This window comes from Parasteatoda tepidariorum, chromosome 12 (genome assembly GCF_982258835.1).
Source record: "Parasteatoda tepidariorum strain Cologne lab strain chromosome 12, Ptep-v5.0, whole genome shotgun sequence".
Lineage (NCBI taxonomy): Eukaryota > Metazoa > Arthropoda > Arachnida > Araneae > Theridiidae > Parasteatoda > Parasteatoda tepidariorum.
The window spans coordinates 4,317,139-4,340,321 of record NC_141766.1 but is presented as its reverse complement, the minus strand read 5'-3'; the positions used below and the strand labels follow the sequence as shown (position 1 = coordinate 4,340,321).

The 23,183-nt window shown below is 32.8% G+C and overlaps 1 protein-coding gene and 1 long non-coding RNA gene across 7 annotated transcripts in view; one reads left to right on the top strand and one right to left on the bottom strand.

The window, feature by feature from the left end:
* Nucleotides 1-23,183, top strand: part of LOC122269199 (uncharacterized) — a 206,745-nt gene that overhangs the window by 26,028 nt on the left and 157,534 nt on the right. For 3 of the 5 annotated variants that reach the window (XR_015430709.1, XR_015430711.1, XR_015430710.1), the window contains exon 2: nt 12,396-12,529. The exons of 1 other annotated variant lie outside the window; for it this stretch is intronic. This is a non-coding gene — a long non-coding RNA (uncharacterized LOC122269199). Of the gene's footprint in view, nt 1-7,230; nt 7,389-12,395; nt 12,530-23,183 lie in introns of those variants that run through there. One more of the 5 variants, XR_015430712.1, reaches the window with a different exon arrangement.
* The window catches only part of LOC107453372 (uncharacterized), a 404,700-nt gene that overhangs the window by 236,013 nt on the left and 145,504 nt on the right, over nt 1-23,183 (bottom strand). For both annotated transcript variants that reach the window (XM_071188231.2, XM_087155622.1), the window contains exon 5: nt 3,623-3,701. The gene's annotated coding sequence lies outside the window, so the exon portion shown is untranslated. The remainder of the gene's footprint in view (nt 1-3,622; nt 3,702-23,183) is intronic.

The following is a 23,183-nucleotide window of genomic DNA, read 5'->3' as shown; positions in this document are numbered from 1 at the left end:
CTTCGGTGTTCTACTGGGAACCATGTATTTACGATCAGCCCACTGACCTTGCAAAGAAATAATTATGAACTAAAGAACGTGCAATAAAATCTTAAAAATAATCGTCTACATTTTTTTTTGTAACAGCAGTTATTGTTAAATTAATGAAGAAGAAATAATTTTTCAAACAACTCGGACTTTTTTATTTTATAATTTTATAACCGAAGTTGAACAGCCGGCCCAATTTTTGGGTTTACGATTTCTAATGTTCAACTCCATAGCCTTGTGATTTTGAACCTAATCCAGAAGACAAGGGAGCTCCTGGATCAAGTATTGGGAGAAATTTGCCTCCGTGGAGGACTTTTTGATGGAACTAACCCACATTTGCGTTACATGGAGAGGAAGATAACGAAAACCTCCCACAGTTAGCCTGACGGTAAAAGGACTCTAATCCATGATCCGTCTACCACTGATGCGGAATTCGTGTAGACCAGTCATCGTTGGGATTCGAACCTAGTTCACCTCATTGGCAGGCGAAAGCTCTATCCCCTGAGCCATGGCGGATCTCCTGAACGGACTCATAAAAATTTCTAAACGCCAGTGACAAGCTAGAGTAAAGCTGGATTAAAACAGTTAAAGCTAGATTAAAAAATTAAATAGGTTTTTTCTTTCTTTCTGTAAAAGCTTTATTTTTCGCTTCCTCGTTAAAAAGTAAAAGTTAAAATGAACTCAGTTTTCTACAATAAAATGTTGAAATATATCCAACTGTGCAACAATGCAACATTCCTTGATCTTTTCACCAGTGCCGATGACATTCTGCTCTGATAATTTACGATCTGCTGATGACAGTCACTCATAGATAGTCCTGTTTCCTTTCACGTTTCTTCAAGAAATCCTTTTGGAGATGGGGTTGCGACTTGCCTATAATTCCACCTCCCAATGAGAAAAATTTGTTTTGTGAAGGAAAGTGCTTTTTCTACTAAGAAATGGGAAGTAACAAATATTGGTGCAATTTTGGGCATTGATCTATTCACAATAAACAATGTATACAAATTTCTAAGGAAAAAAAAAGCGAAAGGTGGTTCCGATTTGTCAGAAAAATTCGCAATTGCTATGTCAGAGAAAGGGTATAACAGACACTTAATTTCCTGCTGCATAGTGCTTTTAAAGAAAGTGTCCATCTAAAATTTTTTATTAGTTTCTCAAATTCTTAAAATATACCAGCAATTTAACATTCAAGTCACTTTTTGTTTTTTTCCTAAAAGTTAACACAAAAGGAAAGTTGAAAAATTTACATTATAAAAGAAGTTTAAAGAACAAATATACATATTTTTTCATTGAGTTTCCCACTTTTTTTGTTCTATGGAGATAATCTAAATTGTCACACTGGAGCAGTTACTTTGTCAAAAACAGGCACATTCTCAGTCTCACTGACCATCCTCATTCATCTTTTTATTAATCATCATCAATTTTTGGCCTATAGAAACAATAGTAAAAGACGCATTTTTGTCATCCTTTAGAGGCGTCCGGATTGCCTGGCTGGTAGGGCGTTGGACCCATGCCTGAGCGGTCGTTAATTCGATGCCCACCGGCCAAAGACAAAATTGTGATTGGTGCAGGCTCTCGGGGTCATAAAGTCATCCAAGTTCCCATAACAAATCAATACCTCTGAAACATTGGATCGGTGATTGATCGTGCTCTGGTTCAGGTCAAGATTATTATATGAGGATTGTGTGTGAATGTGTCCTCCCTATTAAACGGGATGTGACGTATGAATGTTGTCTCCGGCTCATCCTCAGGGATGTTTCCCAGACCGTCATTGTGCAACTCTAGTGCGACGTGAACAAAAGTACCAGTACCATTAAAAGCAAACAGAATTCATAGACTTCTGAAGATCTAGTTCATAATTTGAATATTTTCGTAATTTGAATATCTTGATTTGTGGATGTTAGAAGCCAGTGCAAGGTAAGGTAAAGAGCGCGTCTGCTGTAAATTTTAAGTGAATAGAACCTAAATAATTGTAGTGAATGTACTGTGTGGTACTTCCATTAGAATAAAAATGTTGTGTTAAGAGTAAAATTTAATGAGCTTGAAGGCAAAATGAAATTGGTGATGTTCTGTTAGGAAATTGAATCCAAGCAAAACGTTATTTGAACCAGGCAACACGAAATTACAAATGAAAATAACATTAATGTGGAAAACGTCGTTATCTTTGTAAAAAACAACTTATCAAATCCTTTACATTACAATTACACTCTAAAAAAATTGAGAGAATATTTTGAATTAAGGAAAAGAACCGAGAGATCAAATAAATCAGAAAAAAAATTTAAATTTTACAGAAAGGATAATTTTTGCGATGCATTTTTCAGCTTATAAGTTTGTTCAAATTGAAAGTAGACGTATGTAATTACACCAGAAATACTGTAGGGCGTCAACATTAAAGATTATAAAAGAAGGTTGAAAGAGTGTACAAAATTGCACATGAGAGCATTTAAGGTGGATTTAAAATCAAATTAAAAATGGAGGTGCCCAGAACAGAATGACGCACATCAGTATGGTTTTAAATTACAGAAAATGATTGCTTCGTTCCTTCGTGTGACGCACTATAACTGTTCAGCCACCTCTAATCATTTAATCAACAGGAGAAATGGTATAAATTGGAAGTCTTGGTGTTTGTGTACTTTAGCCTAGTTTATCTGATATAAATGTTTACTTCTCACGAAAACTTCCGTGGCATTTTTTTACAACTGTTTGTGTTTGTTATAGCTTACACGCATCTATCTTAAACACAACCTTACATTCACAGTAAATGGTCTCATGCAGACTGTTAAATCTGCAGCTCATTCTTTCTACTTTCTTTTATAATCCATAATGGTGGAACTGCTGTATTTCTGACACTATTACAAGTGTCCAATTTTCATTTGGGCAATCCTTTTATATACTTGATTAAAAATTTCATTGGCTTCAAAAAATTTGGAGATGGTAATTAGAGTTAACCTGTTTTGAGAGCTCAAGAATAGACGTCCATTCTCAATACTCACCAGACGAGAAAGAGAAAAAACAAAAATGATTCATAATAAAGAGTTGTCTAAGACAAATTGAAAATAAAAGTGAGAAACAAAAAAAGCAAAACAGTGGTTAGTCGAGAGTGAAACCGAAAAATAAATAACGGTGAAAGAAAATAAACTACTTTTGTCGAAAGATGTAAAAATCTCAATCAAGATGTGGGGAGGAAGTCGTTAACAAGGGAATCGGCATTTATATAAATGAAGCAAGATTCCAGGGCATCAAGATGAGCTGATGTTAGAGAGAATTTTGACATTATCGAAATTATTTTATGCCGAAGGATCTAACAACGTGCGGAAATAAAAGATTTATCGCATTATTGATAACAGACATATTTATCGTATTCCTTTAGTCTACACTTTGGTTCGTCCGATGTAAACAATTTCGACAAGGCCAAAATACTTTCCACCCCTGCAACATAAGCTCATTTTTGATGCCTTGGAATTTTGTTTCATTCCCACGAATGCTTATTTAATCCAATATATCTTTTCGCTTCAGTTTCTTGGGTTTATATGCTTTAAATAATGAAATTTTTAAACAAACGGATTCAGTCAATAAGAGATAAGCACATACTTACTTATATGGCGATAATGAGGACTGAATGGATATTGCAAGATAAACTCGGATGACGGCTGAACAAACTTAAATATTTTAACCTAGAAAAAATAAGAATTTTTTAAGTAATGTCATCAAATTTTCTTAAATAAAAACTTTTGCCAGTAACCTCTTGAAATCCTAGCTTTAAATAATTGCAGAAAATAGAATCTTTACTTAGAAATACGTAACTTAAAATAAACTCATAAGAGAAAAATTACTAAACATGATTACTTTTTTAGTTATATTTAATAATATATTGTACAAAATGATGATAAATTTTAATTGTTAGCTTTTTTTTGCACTGTGTAGGATATTTTTATAAGGTATTTTTTCACATTATAGTTGTGAAACGAAATCCAGTGCCATAAAACTTTCTAAAAAGTTACTTGACTCGAATTTCTTACCTTTCTTATGTTTTTCATTATGACTAATAATTCTAGCTAGCTGTAACAAATCTAATTATATTTTTACATAGATTTTCTCTTTATGAAAGCACACAAGCAGAAAAATATCTTAAAATGCTATTTTTTAAGTTATAAAATTGCATCTAATGTTGATTTACACATTAAACGTTGGGTCTTAAGGCTGTTCTTGGTAAGTTGTGCTTAGTTGAGTGTATAATTAAGTAAATCATGAACTTCAGGGGCCCTACCATGAGCTACCGGGAATGGAATGAAGATTCCCGGCTGGAAAGTGAAACTGGGAAAGTTTGGTTCCATCAATGAAACCGATTCCAATTCCAGCCAAGAAACTCTATCCAAGGTGTTCGTGGTGGGGAGAAATAACTCCCGTTGGAACGTGACGTTATTTCCAGATGGAATTTCATTCCATGGAGCTCATGGTAGGGTTCCAGGTTGTATTTATTTATTCTTACATTTCAATATGCTGACGTATGTGCTCATTACAGGGAAGGCTTATAAGTCTTTGTCAAGTTAAAGAACTAATTAGAGAAGGACATCACAAACCAGCAGGGTTTGAACCCGCTACTTCCGCGAGTGTTGAGGATCTGTCACAATGCCCTAGTAAGGAGGTCTCCGCGTTATATTAGGGTGAAGGATTTTCAAAAACTTTCAGTCCCACAGTAGATTGATCGTAAAACACGGTTCCCATCATATAAACGACATCACTGCCAGGGATTAGTGAGCGAGGACCACTTTGATCAGTCTGCGAAGGGATCATTAGTATGACGTATCGATACTCGATTTACCGTTCTACCATAAAGAACTCGACTTCACGCGCAGGTTATCAAAATCTGATCTGCAATGGCATGTTTTCGGACCATTTTAAGGGATGTTTTTCAACCCTTTGCTAACAGTCCATCATGCTGTTCTAGTGCCATGTAAGTAAAGTACTACTATTACTACAACTTGTGCTCCTTACAAAAAAGGCTTATAAGTCCTTTTGAAGAATGGATAGCACAAATTAGAAAAGGACATCGCAAAGATGCATCCAGCATTATGATAGGAATCGAACCCGTTGCTTTCACGTTACCGAGTGTTTAGCGGATCGGTGAGACTACTCGGCCGGGAATGCCTCCAGGCTAAATTAGACTGATGGTTTTTGAATCTTTTGAACTATTTAAGGTTCAAAAACAATTCTTTCATGTGACAGTATACAGTGCTCTAATAAATTAATAAATAATAGACTAACTTTATTAATTTTTGACCCAATAAATTGAATCTTCATGTTTCAGATCTCAATATTAATGGTTCGAAGGGATGACCTCAAATACGCTAATTAATTAGTGCTGACGACAGTTTAAGTTACAGAAATCAGACGCAAAAGCTTATTTTTTCTGAATAAATATATATATTTTTCGTCGGAATCGGATTTCTGACTCAAAAAATGCACAGGTTATCTTCAATTTAGGAAATATTTTCCCCATAGTTTGGTCAGGAGAGCTGTCCAAAGATTGAACCCCGAAATGTTAAATCCACTTTTTGCGTTGTTCGTCATATCTCGAGAAACTTTTAAGAGAAATAAAAAAAAATTGCACAAAATTATAAAATTCGTTTATCTAAAGGTAGTTCCACACAAAAAATAACTTTAAGTAAATATTTATTATTTTTTATTATTTCATTTAACAATAGTCGAAAAAATTTTGAATTGTAAGGTATGCAATTTTTTACATCATTTTAAAGAATGTAATTTTACATATCAAACTACAAAATTTGTGCAAAATCGGTCGAATTTGAGAATTTGAATTTTAAATCGAATATAGATTTTAATTCTCCAAAAGATTTCGAAAAATTTTATGTGATTATCAGGTATTGTTTTTATTAACAAACTTACTATCTGGCCACCTGCCTAATTTTTTTTAATTAAAATTAAAAACTTCGAAAGATACATTTTATGCCCATTCACATGAATTTGCAGAAAGAATTGCTGTTTAAACTTAATGTTTTTATGCAATAAAATTTTAAGAACCATCAATTCAATTGATGACACACTGTTGTGAGTTTGTAACAGTTACTATTAACTGTTACAGTAAGTTTTGTCCATATTTAACAATCGCCAACTATGTAAATTATTAAAATGATGAAAATGTTTAATATTGCGCAGTTTTGGGAAAACAAGAAGTGTTTGTGAACATTTTCTTAATGTTTTTAAAGTTACTCCAATGGTTCATTTGCTTGGGCTCATAAAATAGCAAAAAATGAGAATTATTGACTTTAATAATTTTTATCTAGGAGAAAAAATTTCGCTAAATTGGTGATTTTTGTTTTAGGAAAGCATAAAATGTGTTAATAGAATAAAATGGTAATAAAATCTTAAAATGTTCTTAGCATAATTTGAAGCTTTGCGTGAATCCTTTCTGTGGATCTCCCTAACCAGATCAATCTCTTGAACGTCCATCCTTCGATTCCACAACTGTCATCACTTGTTTGCGAAGATTTACTTGCTTATTGTAAATAGAGTTAAGAATAGTAACATTTTATTTATATCCTTGTTGTCATAGATTTTAAAACAATAAAAACAATCTTGTCTTAATATATCAACTGGGAAGAATATGTCCCAGTAGTTTTTTTCATGGGTCATTAGTTACTGAAAGAGATTAATAGGACACCAATGCCCCACGGCCTAACTGCGAAAAGTGTGAGCATATTTATTTTTAAAAAAAGCTTATTTACAATATTATCAATGGCAAAAATAAAGGAACAATGTGCAGCTAAACCCCCCCCCCCCAAAAAAAAAAAATTAAAATCAGTCCTGAAAAGTGTCCAAACGGCAATTTTTCTTTTATTTCTTGTGGGGAAAGAACTTCGAAAAACACGTTTAAACACCCTTAAGACGGCTTGCGTCAAATAATACGTTAATATAGTCCAGTGAAATGGTTTCTTCCCTATATGTATGTTATGTCCTGCAAATATTACTAACATTACAAATTTGATTTTAAGATTTTAAAGTTTTTTTTTAAAACTTATTGTTTTGGTAAAAAATGGTTAAATTGAATTGAATTTAATTAATTTTATTTGAATTTTATAATTATAAAATAATGGTTCTTTTAAACTTACTCTTTAAATTTTAGTTATTGGTTTATTCAGTTCACCAAAAACTAATATAAAATTTTTTTCATAGGTGGCAGCACTAAGTTTAAATTACTTGAAAGGTATTTAGGAAATATTTTGAATACTATTTAGTATTTTCATTAATTAAAAGGAAAATCAAACTAATTTTAATATTTGTTCGTTTTTTTTTCAAAATAAAAGAAAAATGGAATTTTTTGGCATGTTGATGCTGTGTTGGTAAGTCTACTATCCTTTTTTTTAAATTGATTTCCAATTATCTTTTGGTTTTTTAAAGGTATATACAATTTAAATATAGTTTTTACAAATATTTGTTGAGTATTCAAAAATAACAAAATGCATTTTGAATTTAGTTTCAGAAACTTTGCTATTAATGTTGTCATTGAATGTTAAATTTTGAGGGGCTTATTTAGAGTTTCTATATATAAACATAGTTCTGAAAGATATGGCATACGGGCGAAGTCTTTGATTGGCCGAGAGTCGAAAAGAAACAAAGCGAAAATTTTCCCGTACAGTTAACACAAACTGCGTCGTCGAGGTACCTTTAACTGGCAGATTTTCAGAATTATAATTTTTTTCTTCTTCTTCCCTTTAAAATTAATTTTAACTATTTTTTTTATCTATTATATGCTAAATTGGTGTTAAATGTCCATATGTTTTGTAAAATCAGGATCTTTTAGATACTACGATAGCTATAGCTGGCTATTTTTCATCAAGTTATTTAGATTATTATAAATCAGAAAAATTTAGATTTCCTAAAATAAAACAATATTTTTGTTTATAAGAAGCTATTTGAAATTCTTTTTTTTAGATAAATGAACAAAAACTAAATTGGGGCGTGGTTACCTGTGTCTTAGCTAGTAAAAACTGAGGGGAATAAATAGTTAATGTGATTTTGAAGAGAAGTAAGAAAAAGAATTGAGGGAAAATTCACTCTCCTTTGCAATCATAATTTTGAAACCGTTTATCATTCTCTTTAGATGCTAAATTGGTGTTAAATATCCATATATTTTAGCTTTTAGATACTACGATAGCTACAACTGGCTATTTTTTTTATTAAGTTATTTAGTCATCAAATAAATCGAATCCAAATCTGCCGAAAAAAGGTATGTTTAATTAGTACCTTTTTTATATCTGTACGTTTTTGTCCTTGTAAGTTAAATAAAAGTTAGCACTAATTAATTAGCATGCTCGAGGTTGCCTCTTTGAACTACTATTATGATCGGCGCTTAGCTCTTGTTAATTCATTAGAAAAGTAAGTGATGTTTTTCTTTTTTTTATACATACTGTGAAACAGAATTTTATTCTTTCAAAAAATTCTTAATAAAGTTAATATTTTTTTTTATTCCCTCAAGCTTTTTGTTACATAAATTCAAAGGATTTTACAATAATTAGAATAATAATTAAAATCCTTTTTCTCTTCTAGCATGATAGTAAGCAATTTTGTAAAGGCTTATATATTGTAGTTTTCCTCGATTATACATAAGTAAATATCGCACTCATTCAAATTCTTTGGTTTTAACCAAGTTTCACCAACTGTGAGATGAGTTTCTAGTGGATATGCCCAAAATACTAGAAATAATCTACTTTTCTTTCTTTGCTACAGTATTAAAAATTTACCCTTAGTTTCGATGCATATAGATAAAAAAATTTACGCTTGAGAGTTTTAGCCGAAACGGTTCAGGCTTTCCTGAGGAGTTGGTTCGAATAAAATTCATGAATATCAGTGTGAATTTAAAAAATACAATCACCTTTAAATATATTTTTTGACATTATTTATCCTACATATTCATAAAGTGAAATATATTCAGAAAATATATTCAAAAAGTGAAGTCTTTTGCTTTTCAAACTGTGAGTCTAGGGCACATTTTATGATCACTTTTAAAGTATATTTTTAGTATTCTTGACGAGAATTATATTACGGTATAGATTGGAGATGTCCCTCAATGTAATCAGACGTTTTAGAAAAATATGAGTTTTATATGAAATTAATTCTGTCTTATTACATCTTATTAATGTTAAATGTATTCAAGTCTCAATATTTGTGCTCCCTGAAATAAAACTTCTTGGTATCGTTTTTATTTAATTTTATAACCGGTTTTGAACTCATTCACAACTATCAATGTTCAACTCCTTCTCATTTTGAGGACAAGAAAACTCCTAGATCAAGCATTGGGACAAACTATCCATTTTTTGATGGAACTTTTTTTAAACTAGAAAAAAAAAAAGAAACTAGAGTTTCTAAGTTTATGTATGAAAATAGATTTATAAACGATATCAAAATACATCAATGATCTCAATAAGTTTGAATATTCGTGACTCTACAATTTATTCAAAATTATTATAATTTATACAATTAATTCAAATTATGAAACATTCAAATCTTGAATTCAAATTTGTTCAAATAAATTACGGTTATTAAATTATCATTTTATAACTATCGTTTAACAGCAGACCCGATTCTGGGTTTACGATTACCATAGCCCTCTAATTTTGAACCCAACCCAGAAGACAAGGGAAGTCCTGGATCAAGCATTGGGACAAACTAGTCTTCGTGGAGGACTTTACCTCCGCGTTAACTTGAGAAGAAAACTACGAAAACCTCCCACGGTTAACTTGATGGCATGGGGATTCTAATCCATGATCCGTCTATCACAGAGGGTATTTTAGGTCAGCACTGTGGTCTGTGAAGCAGAATTTGTATCATGGTATCAACCAACTACCACAGGGATACGAACCTGGGTTCACCTAATCAGGAGGTGAGCTAAGCCACCGCAACTCAATCTAGAAAAATGTAGACTGAAACAACACTTTCGTGTAATGACATTAAGAATATCCAGAAACAGTCATGAGAATTTTCCACCCTGGAATCTAAAATTTAGAGAAAACATCTTTTTTTTAAACATTTACTGCGTATGGGATAAAATGTATTAAATAATTATACCAAATATTTATAATTTATATGTCTCTTTATTTTATAATATTTTTATTGTATCATTTCCTTGTATGATTAATAGCAATAATTTTTAGATGATAAAAAATACTGATTACCAGTAAGCACATTAACTTTTACGTATTAATGATGTGCATAAATAATAAAGAAGTTAACTCTTCTGATTACAAGAATGTTTTTTATAATACTGCTATAGTAGTGATATTTTCAATAGTAATAATATTTTAGGTAGTAATATTTTCAATATAAAGCTTGTGAGCATTAACAAATATTATACTGATTTATTTTGAAATTATCAATAAGTTTCAGAGAAATGTTTATTATTATATCAAATTTTAAGCAAAAATTGGAAATAATTTAAATAACTTTGATCTCATGGCCGAGATTTTAATTATTTGATAGCTCTATTAATTAATTAGAGTATAATTTAAGAAAGTCATGAAATAAAATTATTTACAAAAATGAAGCAATATTTTCTTTTTGTTGCATTATTCGCCATAGAGTATAGGAGATTCGGATATAAATCAGGCTGATTTAGCCATATATATATATCAACGATAGGTAAATGAAGCTACTCGGGCAACATAATCAAAAATTTCTCTGCAATCAGTGTGGTAAAATAATTGTTTGCAAAGAGCTGGGTTTTCCCTTACCAAATGAGGAGTTAAACATTAGTAGTCATAAACCCAAGATTGTGTTCAACGACGGTTATAAAATAAAATAAAGTTAGCCAACGGGATGGAGCCTCCCAATGAGAACCCCAGCGGTTGATACGAATACTGCTCCCGACGTCAGCACAGACCACAGTGCTGACGTCCAGAGATAGACGCATCATAGGTTAGAACCCCATTGCCATCGCCGCGAGCTAACGGTGGGAGGTTTTCATGCTTTTCCTCGCTATGTAACGCATATGCGAGTTAGTTCCAAAAAGAAAAAGACTAGTTTGTCCCAATGCTTGATCTAGGAGTTCCCTTGTCTTCAAAATGACAAGGAGCTGAGCATTGGTAGTCGTAAATCTAAAAATGAGTCATCTGTTCAAAACCGGCTACAAAATAAAATAAAAACTGTATCAAAAAGTTTTATTTTAGTGAACACAAATGTTGAGTACATTTGACATTAATAATAAGTCCTCCACGAAGACTATTTTCTCCCAGTGCTTGATTCAGAAGCTCCTTTGTCTTCTGAGTTGGATTCAAATCTATAAAACTACGGAGTTAGATTATTGATAGTCGTAAAATCAGAATTGGGTCGGCTGTTCAACGTCGGTTATAAAATAAAAATAAAATTAGCCAATGAATGTCTTATAGTGCGTATAATACAATAAGACTTGCTCTAATTACCTCACTATTTTTATAATTATTCAGATTTTTTCTGTAACCTTATGATCTCTTCAACTTACTACTTTTTTTTTTTGACTATGAATTTACTCATATTGTTTTTTAATGTTTTTGTCCGCAATTAGTATTATAAAGAATATTAAATTTAAAACATATTTTGAATATGATCCCCTTCAATATATTTTTAGAATCCTTGTCAAACTAGGGATCCTGAATTATTTTTATTGACGAATCAAACATGCTAACGAAATTTGGAAAATCACTACCGAGAAAAGCGAGACTACAAAATCAAAACCATCTTGACTGTGATTGTCCGGTGTTGAGCTTTTTACTAAGACTTAAGTTCTTCGTAAGGACTGACTTCTAATGTCTTAGTTAGTGTCTTCAGCTAGGGTTCACTAGTTCTAGATCATTACATTTCATAAATACCATCAAACTTCAAAAATATTTCCTTTAATTTTGGTCCCACAGTAGACGACTGATGGTAACACGCATGTCCCAATAGATCACCGAAGTTAAGCAAGTAAATTATAAAATTTAAATTTTATTCAAAATAGCTTATTTGTACATTGTGAAACGAAGTCGAGTATTAATAATTACAATCTAAATAATTAGGAATTAAATTACCTATCTTATACGCTTTCATATTGGGTGGTTATAATTAAAATTTTTAAAGTGTTTGTTGGAAATCAATGAAACTTGGTATATACATTATTAAGACCGGTTGTTCCCAAAACTCGGTTACTCTTGAGTTCCGCTAAAGGATGACAAGGATTCCATACGCGAAAGCTTTTCTTTAAACCAGTAATGATTTTGAAGTATTATTTTGAATAACATTTAGGATCGAATCAATAATTCAGCATTTAATTTTTGTTTTTATGCGATTATAAAAGGGACATTTATTCATTATCAAAATTTAATAATAATTTTCCCCAGAAGGAAGATTGATCATTTGGGGTTCCGCAACCGAGATATCAAATTCAACTTCCACGTGAGAAAAAAGATGCTCATAAAGAAAGAAAAATACAAATTGATCACTCAAGATTTGATTTTATCTCAGCATTTCATTGGTAAGATTTTTATTATGGTCAGGCCCATACTTTAGAAAGTTGTCCAAAATATTAACCGCAATTTACTTTTTTAGCACTTGTATCATTAAGTCCTGTACTTTGCCGAGGTGGGGTCTGTAACATATGTAATGTTTTGGACGATTTCCCCCTAGTTAAGTTACAAAATAACACTCAACCAATGTTAGTTTCTTTAAAAAAGTTTCATTTTCTCAAAAAAATCACAACCAAACAAATGTAAACATCTCCAATAAATAAATCATTAGCGTGTTTTTATTCAAGATACAGTTCGAAATGAGTTTTTAAGAAAATAGACACAGCCGCTCCTTTTTTATCTTCAACCCAAATTTAACAACTAAATGAGGAATTTGGTACTTATTTTTGAGCACTGAGCATAATCATTACAAGTTCAGGGTCGGGGCGGCTGGGTACATTTCAGATGTGTGTCCTCGTATTCAGGAATTCAAACAACATCAATTTAATACCAATATTATGAATTTATAGGGCCTTCTAAAACGACTGTACAATTAACTTTCACTATCATTTCAAAAAATACTAACTAAAATAATGTGATTTAGGCTTATAGTGGAAATTATATGGATCTATTAGTTTAGTCGTTAATATAAAAATTTTTTATAAGATAAATTTGTAAAATGAAAGCTATATCCAATTAGCTTTTCTTAAACATTGCCTAATTCAAGCTGTGCTCATTTTCTTAAGCATTGCCTATTTCAAGCCGTACTCATTTTTTTAAACATTGCCTATTTCAAGCCGTACTCATTTTCTTAAACTTTGCCTATTTCAAGCTGTGTTCATTTTCTTAAACATTGCCTATTTCAAGCTGTGCTCATTTTCTTAAACATTGCCTATTTCAAGCCGTACTCATTTTCTTAAACATTGCCTATTTCAAGCTGTGCTCATTTTCTTAAACATTGCCTATTTCAAGCTATGCCAATTTTCTTAAACATTGCCTATTTCAAGCTGTGCTCTTTTTCTTAAACACGCATTTCGAGCTGCATCCCTCACCGACGATATATAAAATTCTTGCCACTGCAGTACGTCGAATTTTATGAAAATTTTGCTCACACAAACTCTAAAACAGGTTTCAAATGGGCCCTACGAAGTTTAAAAGTGATAAAGAAAATGAAACATAAGTCCATATTTCAATAAATATTGAACCACCACAGCTTATTATTTGTGAAAGATCTGTATAAATATTCTTCTTATACAGGTATCTAAACGATAATGTGGTACTTAAAAACAAAATTCCAACGAGTATTAATGTGTTTTACTACCGCTGACGTACATTTAGACACAAAGCAGCCCTGTAAAATGAAATGTATACCTGAAAATTCTTTTGGAAAAAGTCTTTTGGATTAAGTCTTGAAAAATCTTTTGGATCAAGAAATGTACTAAGTGATTAATGGAAATGGATGAATTATTATCGCGAATTTATTTCGATTCATTAGTTATTTAAACGAAAAACCATTTTTTATAACCGTCGTTGAACAACTGACCCATTTTTTTTGGTTTACGACTACTAATGTTTAACTCCGTAGCCTTGTAATTTTGAACCCAATCTTGAGGACCAGGGAACCCCTGGATCAAGTAGTGGGAGAAATTTGCCTTCGTGGAGGACTTTTTGACGGAACTAACCCACATTTGAGTTACATGGAGAGGGGAATCTCGAAATCCTCCTACGGTTAGACTGACGGAACTTTACCCAATGATCCGTCTACCATTGAGGATATTTTACGTCAGCACTGTGGTCGGTGCAAGCAGGATGCGGAACTCCAATCGACGAGCCATTGCTGGGATTCGAACCCGGTTCACCTCATTGGAAGGCGAACGCTCTATCCCCTGAGCCATCACGGCTCACCAAGAACCATTATCATAAAAGTATAGTTTGAAAATGAAATCAAATGTTTATGTCCATTTTCTTAATGAGTTTTATATTATGACTTGCCTTAAGGTCTTTCTCCACCTCGTCCAAAATTGGAAAAAGGCGACTTTGTAGAAAAATTGTTAGTGAGGCCAATCATGGACTGTAATGCCAGGGGTTTTATTATTACTTGCCGCTTTGTGGTTTTCCTATTCCCCCCCCCTGTATATAGGAGGTAAAAGTTGGAGCAAAGAAAATAAAAGAATGAAAGAAAAATGGGCAAAATTTTTGAAAGAGAACCACCAGTTTATGTAGATATAGGACGTCATAAAAGCAGCAGATAATCTTCACGTGCCACATTTTATCATAGAATCATGTATCAACAAATAGAAATGAAAAAAAGCGTTTATAGTATGGATAAACGTAGAGTGAGATTTTCTATTCGGATGCAAACCATGTCGTCTGTACATAACAACCGTTATATTGTGAGACGCCGGCCTTTTTTTTTTTGCTTCATCCTTTTAATGCAGATTCCAAATAAATTTAAAATCAAAATGATAAGTACATTATTCACTCGCACTAGAGCTGCACAATGGGTGACGATTTGGAAATTATCTCTGAGGATGATTGGTAGACGTGGCATCTGAAGAGAGGATGGCTCCCCCGGTTTTGGTAGCCCTGCCCGATACTAAAATCAGGTCTTTAACTGTTTGACGATACCATGCACCCTCAGTTCCTTTGCAGGTAGATCAAAGTGGTCACCCACTCGCTAACCCATTATGTTATTCCCCCACTGCTCCACCATTCTGGTTGTTCGTCTATCGAAATATGCATGCGAATATTTCTTCTTATATATAGTTCTAAACATTTGTTCACGCTTGAAGGGTTGCATTGAGAACGATCCTTAAAATTCTCTTCAGAGCGGCAAAAGTTTAGTGGTTGTGGTGAGGAGGTCTATTGATGACATCTACTCTCCGATCTAAATTATGGTAGAGTTTAGTGCACGCATACACCAGCATTGTCTCTAATTCAATGTTAAAATGAATCAGCACCAATAGCCGATTAGTGCAGCTGCAATCGTTAACAACCAAACCCGTTCACTATATATCTCTGTTTTCTCATTGGCTGTTGATAAAATAAAACAAGTTTAAACTTCATTAGATTCGGGAGAGAAATATGTATGTTTGTATTTAATTATATTCTCTGACAAGATGTATTACCATTTATTGTTTTTTCCAATAAATATTTTTCCAATCCATTTTCGAATGATTGCTAGCAGCGAAATTTCTATTATAACACACACTTTTCCAGCATATTGAGCTAACAAAATCAAACTAATACCCTATCCTTTAGGTGAACCATTTTTTTCCTCCTTGTAACTTGTCTGTTATTTCTTCTGCATCTTTGTGTTTCTCCCTGTAATTCTATGTTTCACTACTGAATAAAGCGAAACTATAATATTTCTATTTATGTGTCCTCATTTGTGTTCTCTCAGTGCTGTTTTTAGCACTATTTATATACAATGCATCAGAGCTATCAATTTTAAAAAAAATCAACTTCTCGAGAACTATGTCATCGAATTTGATCAAATTTCGTATTTTGTCATTAAGAATTGGCATACAGTTCAAAACTTTTCGATCATTATTAAATAAAATATTAGAAATAATAAACAATTATTAAAAATTATTTTTTGCATAGGATTACCTTTGGATAAACTAACTTTATAATTGATTAGAAACATTTTTCTATTCGCTCAAAAAGCTCTCAAGACACGGCGAAATAAGCAAAAAGAAAAATTAACCTTAAATGATCTCTCTTAATCAAAGTATTAGGACCATATTTCCCTGTTTTAATTGACAGAAATCCGTTAAAAAGAAAAAAAATATTCAGCGAAAGTACGTTTTTGTGTGGATATCTTTTCTATCTCGGCTGACTGACCGATTCGTCTACACTAGTATGAAATATGAGTAGAAAGTCATTATTAAAGTCATAAACTGGTATAGTTTGGGGAAAAGCCCATAGTCAAAAGGAAATGTCTGATTTCGTAACTTCATCTGCACTAAACAGTTTAGGTCACCCCCTCACATTATTAAGATTGAGAAAACCTAATCATTAAATCACAGGGTGTTTATTTAGCTCACTATCAAACACATAGTTTTCTTCACTTTACTCTTTTCTTTTAACATTATTTGTTTCCTAACTAACTTTCCTTTTCTATATGATACCAGTCAGAATATTCAATTAAGTTCCATTGTTATTTCAAACAAAATTCATTTTATTATTTATACTATAGTTAAATTATTACAAGAAAAGCCTACAAAATCAGGCGGCATAGTTAAAATATGTGAACAACTCTATAAATCAGTGTATATCGCGAATTGAGAAACAGCCTACAATATTTTCAATAAATTGTGACAAGGTTTTTTTGTAGTCTTAATATTTATTAAGATTATTCTATAAGAAAAGCTTCACACAATCTCATAAGGACATATAATCGAATTAAATCTGCTCCCAATTAATACCGGAAACAAATTATCTCGATATAGGAATAATAATTTTTTTGTAAATACTTTTTTTAATGTCAATAAGAAAAAAGGATATCTTTCTTAGGCCGATGTCATTTAAAAGACTTATAATTATTGCAACTTTCTTATAACTTTATTGTCTCTAAACGTTAAATCCATCGCAGCCCCAGAAATTCTAGATAATTCTATATTTAGGGCACTTTAGGACAAATAAGTAGTTCCGTTAAAATCTGATATTTTTAAAAGGATAAAAAAGCCATAGATTTTTAAAGATAGTGTAAAATGGAAGGAATCTATTTCCATCTGCAAAGAGCTCTTATGAACGAAGACTGCAGAAGGGTATGAAGTGATAATTTTTGTAAACCCTTTTTTTATGTAAAAAAATAACATTTTATTTTGGAAATAAAATAATTCTTCTTCAAAGTAATAGGCATTGAAAGAAACTTAAGGACTTCCCCTTTGTCTACGCCACAGAACACAGCTCAAAATTAATGTTTAGGAAAATGGCAATTGATTCCGAACTTCTTTTTATGAGAGATCTTTTTTTAAGCAATAAACTAAGGAATCCAAATAAATGTGATATTGTTCACTTGCATAACTCAATTGATACATTTTATTAAATTAGTTCTTTTTTGAAAAAGAATTTAAAAGTCTACAGTTGTTTTTACAAGGTTGAAACGAGTGCTATAAATTTATAATAGTGCTAGTAAATTTAGGCTGCAACAATTATAATTTCGGCTGTATAATTAATTAACGCTTTTTGTTGTTTGGAGCTCTGAATACGAAGGCATCGCCTGAAAAGTTACACCTGTAATAAGGGTGATTCTCACGAAATATGACAATTTACAGTCTCTTTGCTCCAAGATCTAATACTATACTACAAAAAGAACTTTTTTTTTAAATTTTTATAAATAGCATAGCTGTTAGCATTTTAAAATGACCTTGTACTAGCATCGACTGTTTTGCATATATTTATAAAATTTAATTGAATTTCAAAATGTCATGTTTCTGGTATGTCACAAACAATATTTCCAATAATAACTAGCTTCAAAACTTCGCATACAGTTTTCAATATCTAATTTTTTTTTTATCTCAACCGTTATAAGCATTTCTAGAATATGCGCAGAGGGTATTATTTACAAAAACTTCGCTGAAAATAATTTTTTCTGTCAATAATTTGTTTGTCACATGAAAATCTGTCATTTTCCTGGCTATTTTTATTTAGTGATTCATAACCAAAATGGATAGCGCCAGCAATCACTATCTTTTATAGATAGAATTAATAGATTGTTTAGATACCATCCTATCTGAACATGTCTTGTTGCATGAATAAAATACCAACTTTCTGGTTCAAAATCTATTTCAAAACATTTTTCAAGGTGAGTAGGTTTTTATGTTGTCATTTTCCTGTCTTCTTGAAATCATTAATAATTTAAACTACATAGATTTATCTGAGTTATTTCTAGAAATCCTGTTGTTTTCTGCGGAATGTAAACGTCTTAGGCCAAAATGTTAAATCAAAATAAAGTAAAATGCTATAAAATGGTAAATTTGTCATTATCCTGGCTGTCATTTTCCTGACTTATGAATGCCAGGACATTGACGTGTTACCAGAATTTTTTTTAAAACAGTATACTGTAAAGAGGGAAAGCAAATATTAACCTAATACCAAGTTTATGTATGATTGCAATGTTCTTGAATGTAATCAAAGTTATTTATTTATTTAATTATTGATTATTATACACAATTTTATTCTGTACATATCAGCAACAAAAACATTTTTGATTCTTTCTATAGTGGATAAAAAGAATTAATTTTAGCAATTTATGGTCCATCTAGCATAAAGGCTTAAGTTAAGTTACCATTAGCTTAAAATGATTGTTTTTTAAACTTCTAAGCTTATATGTCATTTTCTTGGCATTCAAGATTTGGTGAATTTCTACTTTTTTTTCTTGAGCAAAAATCAATAAACTACACTGCTGTCTGTAGGATATTAATAAATGTAACTAAATAAGCATTAAAAAAATTTAGACTATTTTGAAGACTTTAAATCTGATGAAATTTTATTTCCGAATTGTCATGTTTCCAAAGAATCACTCATATACCAAGCTACATTGACCCTGAATTTGCCCAGTAATGATTATGCTTATGAATAAGTAAGAAAAAGTAAGCACGTCATTCCTCGTTTAGTTGTTAAATTTGGGTTGAATACTGAAAAGGCGCATTTATTGCTCTATCCGATTCCACAAATACGCGTTTCGAGTGCTTTCCATTTTCTTAAACACACATTTTGAATTGTGTCCGGATTTAAAAACCCACTGATGATATCTCATACTTACTTAAAGTGTTAGATTAATTTCACAAATGTTAACATAAGCAAATGCAAATTTTTATTTTTATGGAGAAAAAAGAATATCCAGGCCATGTAATTAGTCTAAAAAAGGTTGTAATAAATTTCCAGATAAAATAATACAAAAATGCTATGTCCCTAAAGGTAAAATTGCTGATGATTTAAAAAAATTTATGTGATTGAAAATGTACGATACATTTTTCTTACGATAATTTTTTTCAAAATATATCAGATTTATCGTATGATTTAAATAAAAATCTTATGAAAGCTTCTTTTTTAAATGAACTGGTCCCACAGTGGACTGGTCGTAAAGACATGGTTCCCAAAAGAACACCGAAGTCAAATGTAGTTTATGGCTGTCTTAGCAATCCTCATGAGGGTCTGGCCATTTTCAGCAGACCCTTCTTAGCTCAGGAGCTTGACACTGCGATTTCAGACTCGAACTTAAATACCTCACCTGGGCCTCGTGGTGTTCACGACCAAATGATATGTCATCTGGGCCCACATGGAAAACAGAGACTTCAAGACATCATAAATGACTTCTGGAGACTGGGTCGTCTTCCTCGAGATTGAAAAAAAAGCCGTTGTGGTCCCAATTAGAAAACCTAACAAAGATATTACTTCTGCTGAAAGTTTCAGACCCATAGCTTTGACATCTATTTCATGTAAAATTATGGAGAAAATAGTTTTAAAGAGATTTACGTATTATCTAAATTCCCACAACTTTCTACCGAAGGAGCAATATGGACTTAAAGAAGGACACAGCACAGCCGACCAGGTGTTTTATTTTAGCCAAAGAGTCAGAGACGCTCACAACATGAAACCTACAAATCATACCATAGCTACCTTTCTAGACCTCTCTAAGGCTTTTGACAGAGTTTGGTCTCAGAAGCTGATTATCAAAATATGTGATAAATTCGGTTCACGTGGTAGAGCACTGCCTTGGATCTATAATTTTTCGAGAGATAGACACATTAGAGTGAAGTTCAATGGTTCGACCTCAAATAGCTTTAAAATAAGCCAAGGTGTTCCTCACGGCTCTGTTTTGAGCCTTACCTTGTTACACTCTTTATTGCAGGAATTGAAAAAGTCATACCCAAGAACTGTGAAATTGGACTTTTTGCAGATGACATTGTTCTCTGGAGTTCCGGCTCTGATATTGAAAAAGTTGCGGAGAGAGTGAAAATGACTCTGGCAGACACGTGGGGCTTTGCTGTTAATCACAAACTGTGTTTTAACCCGTCAAAGTTTACCGTTAGTTTCTTCACAGCTAATAGAAAAATATATAATTTTCGACCATGAATCCAGTTGAATGGTCAGCTCCTGGAAGTGGAGAAACACCCAAAGTATTTGGGCTTCATTCTAGATACTGAGATTCTGGGTAATAGTCATCTAGAACATATTACTCTGAGAGCTAGGAAACGCATTAATATCCTTAAATACATTTCGGGTCGTGATTGGGGTGCCGATGCTAGTACCCTTAGAAATACACATGTCTCTCTTATTCGACCCATTTTGGAATACGGCTTTCCCGTCTTTTGTAGTGCTTCAGACTCAAACCTACAGAAGCTTGAACGTGTTCAACTCAGTGCTGCAAGAATCATCACGGGCCTTCGCAATTTCTGCCAATAAATCGTACTTTATGAAGCTGATCTGCAGCCTTTGAGACTTAGGAGAAATTCATGTTTGGTGAAGTACTACAGTAAGCTCTCCAGTCTAGGCTCCCGGAACCTTAATTCGAAGTTTCTGTGATCATGGAGCAGTAACCAAAGACGCAAGCGTGGTAGTCCCTTTGGACAGGTTGTCTCTGGCAACCTTATCGCCAGTTCTGTAGAACATTACTGTCGACCACAGATTATCGACCCTTCTGAGGGTCTTGAGGGGGTTCTCTATCATGTTGATCTTCCTGTCCGGGTTAACAAACAAATCGATTTGCCCTGCTACATGAAACAGCTAGCTTTATAAAAGAATTAATAATGTCCCCATGAGCGCTGTGCAGTTGTATACAGATGGCAGTAGACTTGATGGTGACAGATCTGGCAGTGGCATTTATATTAAACTTCGGGATTAGGAAATAAAAATTAAGAGAGGAAATCCGGACTTCTGCTCAGTATTCCGAAGCGAACTTATTACAATTCTTGAGGGTCTAAACTCCATCACGTCGCTTTCTGGGTTTACTGATATCTGGATCTTTTCGGATAGTAAAAGTGCTATCCAGCACCTGGCCGATTGGCATAATGTTAGGGACAGTGTTGCTGCTGACATTCTCAGGAAACTAAAACATCTTTCCCTTTCTCAACGGATCCACATTCAGTGGGTTCCGTCACATGTCGATATAGCTGGAAATGAGTTTGCTGACAGTTTGGCCAAAGCAGGTGTTGAACAGGCCATTACGACTGTCGCTCCTCTTACTTACTTAGAGCATTCTTCTAAATGTAAGGTAAAGAATATGGCCATTTGGACGGTCCCACCGGTACACTCATAGTACTAGAGTAGGTGCCCAGGGGGCTCCTTGGCTCGGGGCAGCAGTAGACGAGAACAAACTGCCATTACTCGTTTCCCTAATGGACATCTGTCATCAATGACTTATAACGATGGTAATAAACACTTCGAAATCTGCACTAAGTGTTCTGCTGTCCAGGCCTCCCCTGACCACATTTTATCTTGTCTTGGACGTACAAGGCAGGACCTGGTTCAAGCTCCCCTGTTGGTGCTAGACTTTCTCAGAGTAAACGAGCTCATGGACCTGATCTAGCTTTGCTGGTCATGGGGATGAGAACAACAACACACCGAAGTCAAGCATCACTGACTGCGATTAACAAACGGGTGGGTTTCCGCTTTGATCAGCTTACTTAGGGAACAAGGGTGCGCTATTTCGGTCCTCGTTGAACCGTTCTACCGTAAAGTGCTTGATTTCGAGCAGGTCGTCGGGTTTCCAAAAGCAGGGGAGCCATCCCTTCTGCAGAGGATCAAAATTGCGATGGCACGTCTTCGGATCATTCTCAGGAATGTTGCCCAAACCGTCGCTAATAGTTCACCGTACAGCATTAGTGCGACGTAAATAAAGTACCTATATGCCTACCTTAAATGAACTAATAAAGCACGTATTGTGAAACCGATGTATAAATGCTTAAGCAGAAATAGCTGGCTACAAAATTCTTATACCAGTTAATCTCGGTTTGTGTGCAGCTTAAGCTAAAGTTCTCGCATTTAAAAAAATTTTCACCAGCTTAAAGATTGTCCAGATTGGGACTCCCAAAAAGTGGTATCAGTTACCAAGCTAGGTGAAGTATATTTCCCTTGAATTTCGCATTTTCTTATCATATAAGAGTCATGTTAACTCTATTTGACCGACGTTTAGTTTTTTTACTAGTCAATTAACGTATAATTACGTCATAGTTTCGCAAATTATTGATTAACTGATTTAGCTCTTTAAAACGTTAAGTTTTTTTTGTACGTTTGCAAACATTTCCACTGGAAATAATTTCCTCGCAAAAAAAATTTTTACTCAAAAAAAAAAAAATGATTTGTTCATACTAATAACTCAGTAAAAGTGCTATGTAATTATGATAGTTTTTAAAATCTAATTGTTTATATATTTTACTAATTCCGCATATAATAGAGGCAGGCTATCAAAAAATAGATTTTTTAAATGAATAGGATTGAAAGAAAAATTTTTTCAGCAAAATCATGTGACAAACCATGAATTTCAAAATTTCAGATTTTATTTTAAAATTTTTTCAACAGATGGTGGGACAGGTAAAAAACGTCTAGATAAAAGATATATTCTAGAAAATCACTAATTTAAGAATCATTTAATGAATAAAAATCACAAACCAATATTTTCAAAATTTCCACCATCAGCTGCTATATGTGTGGCAGCCACTGTAATCACTTTCC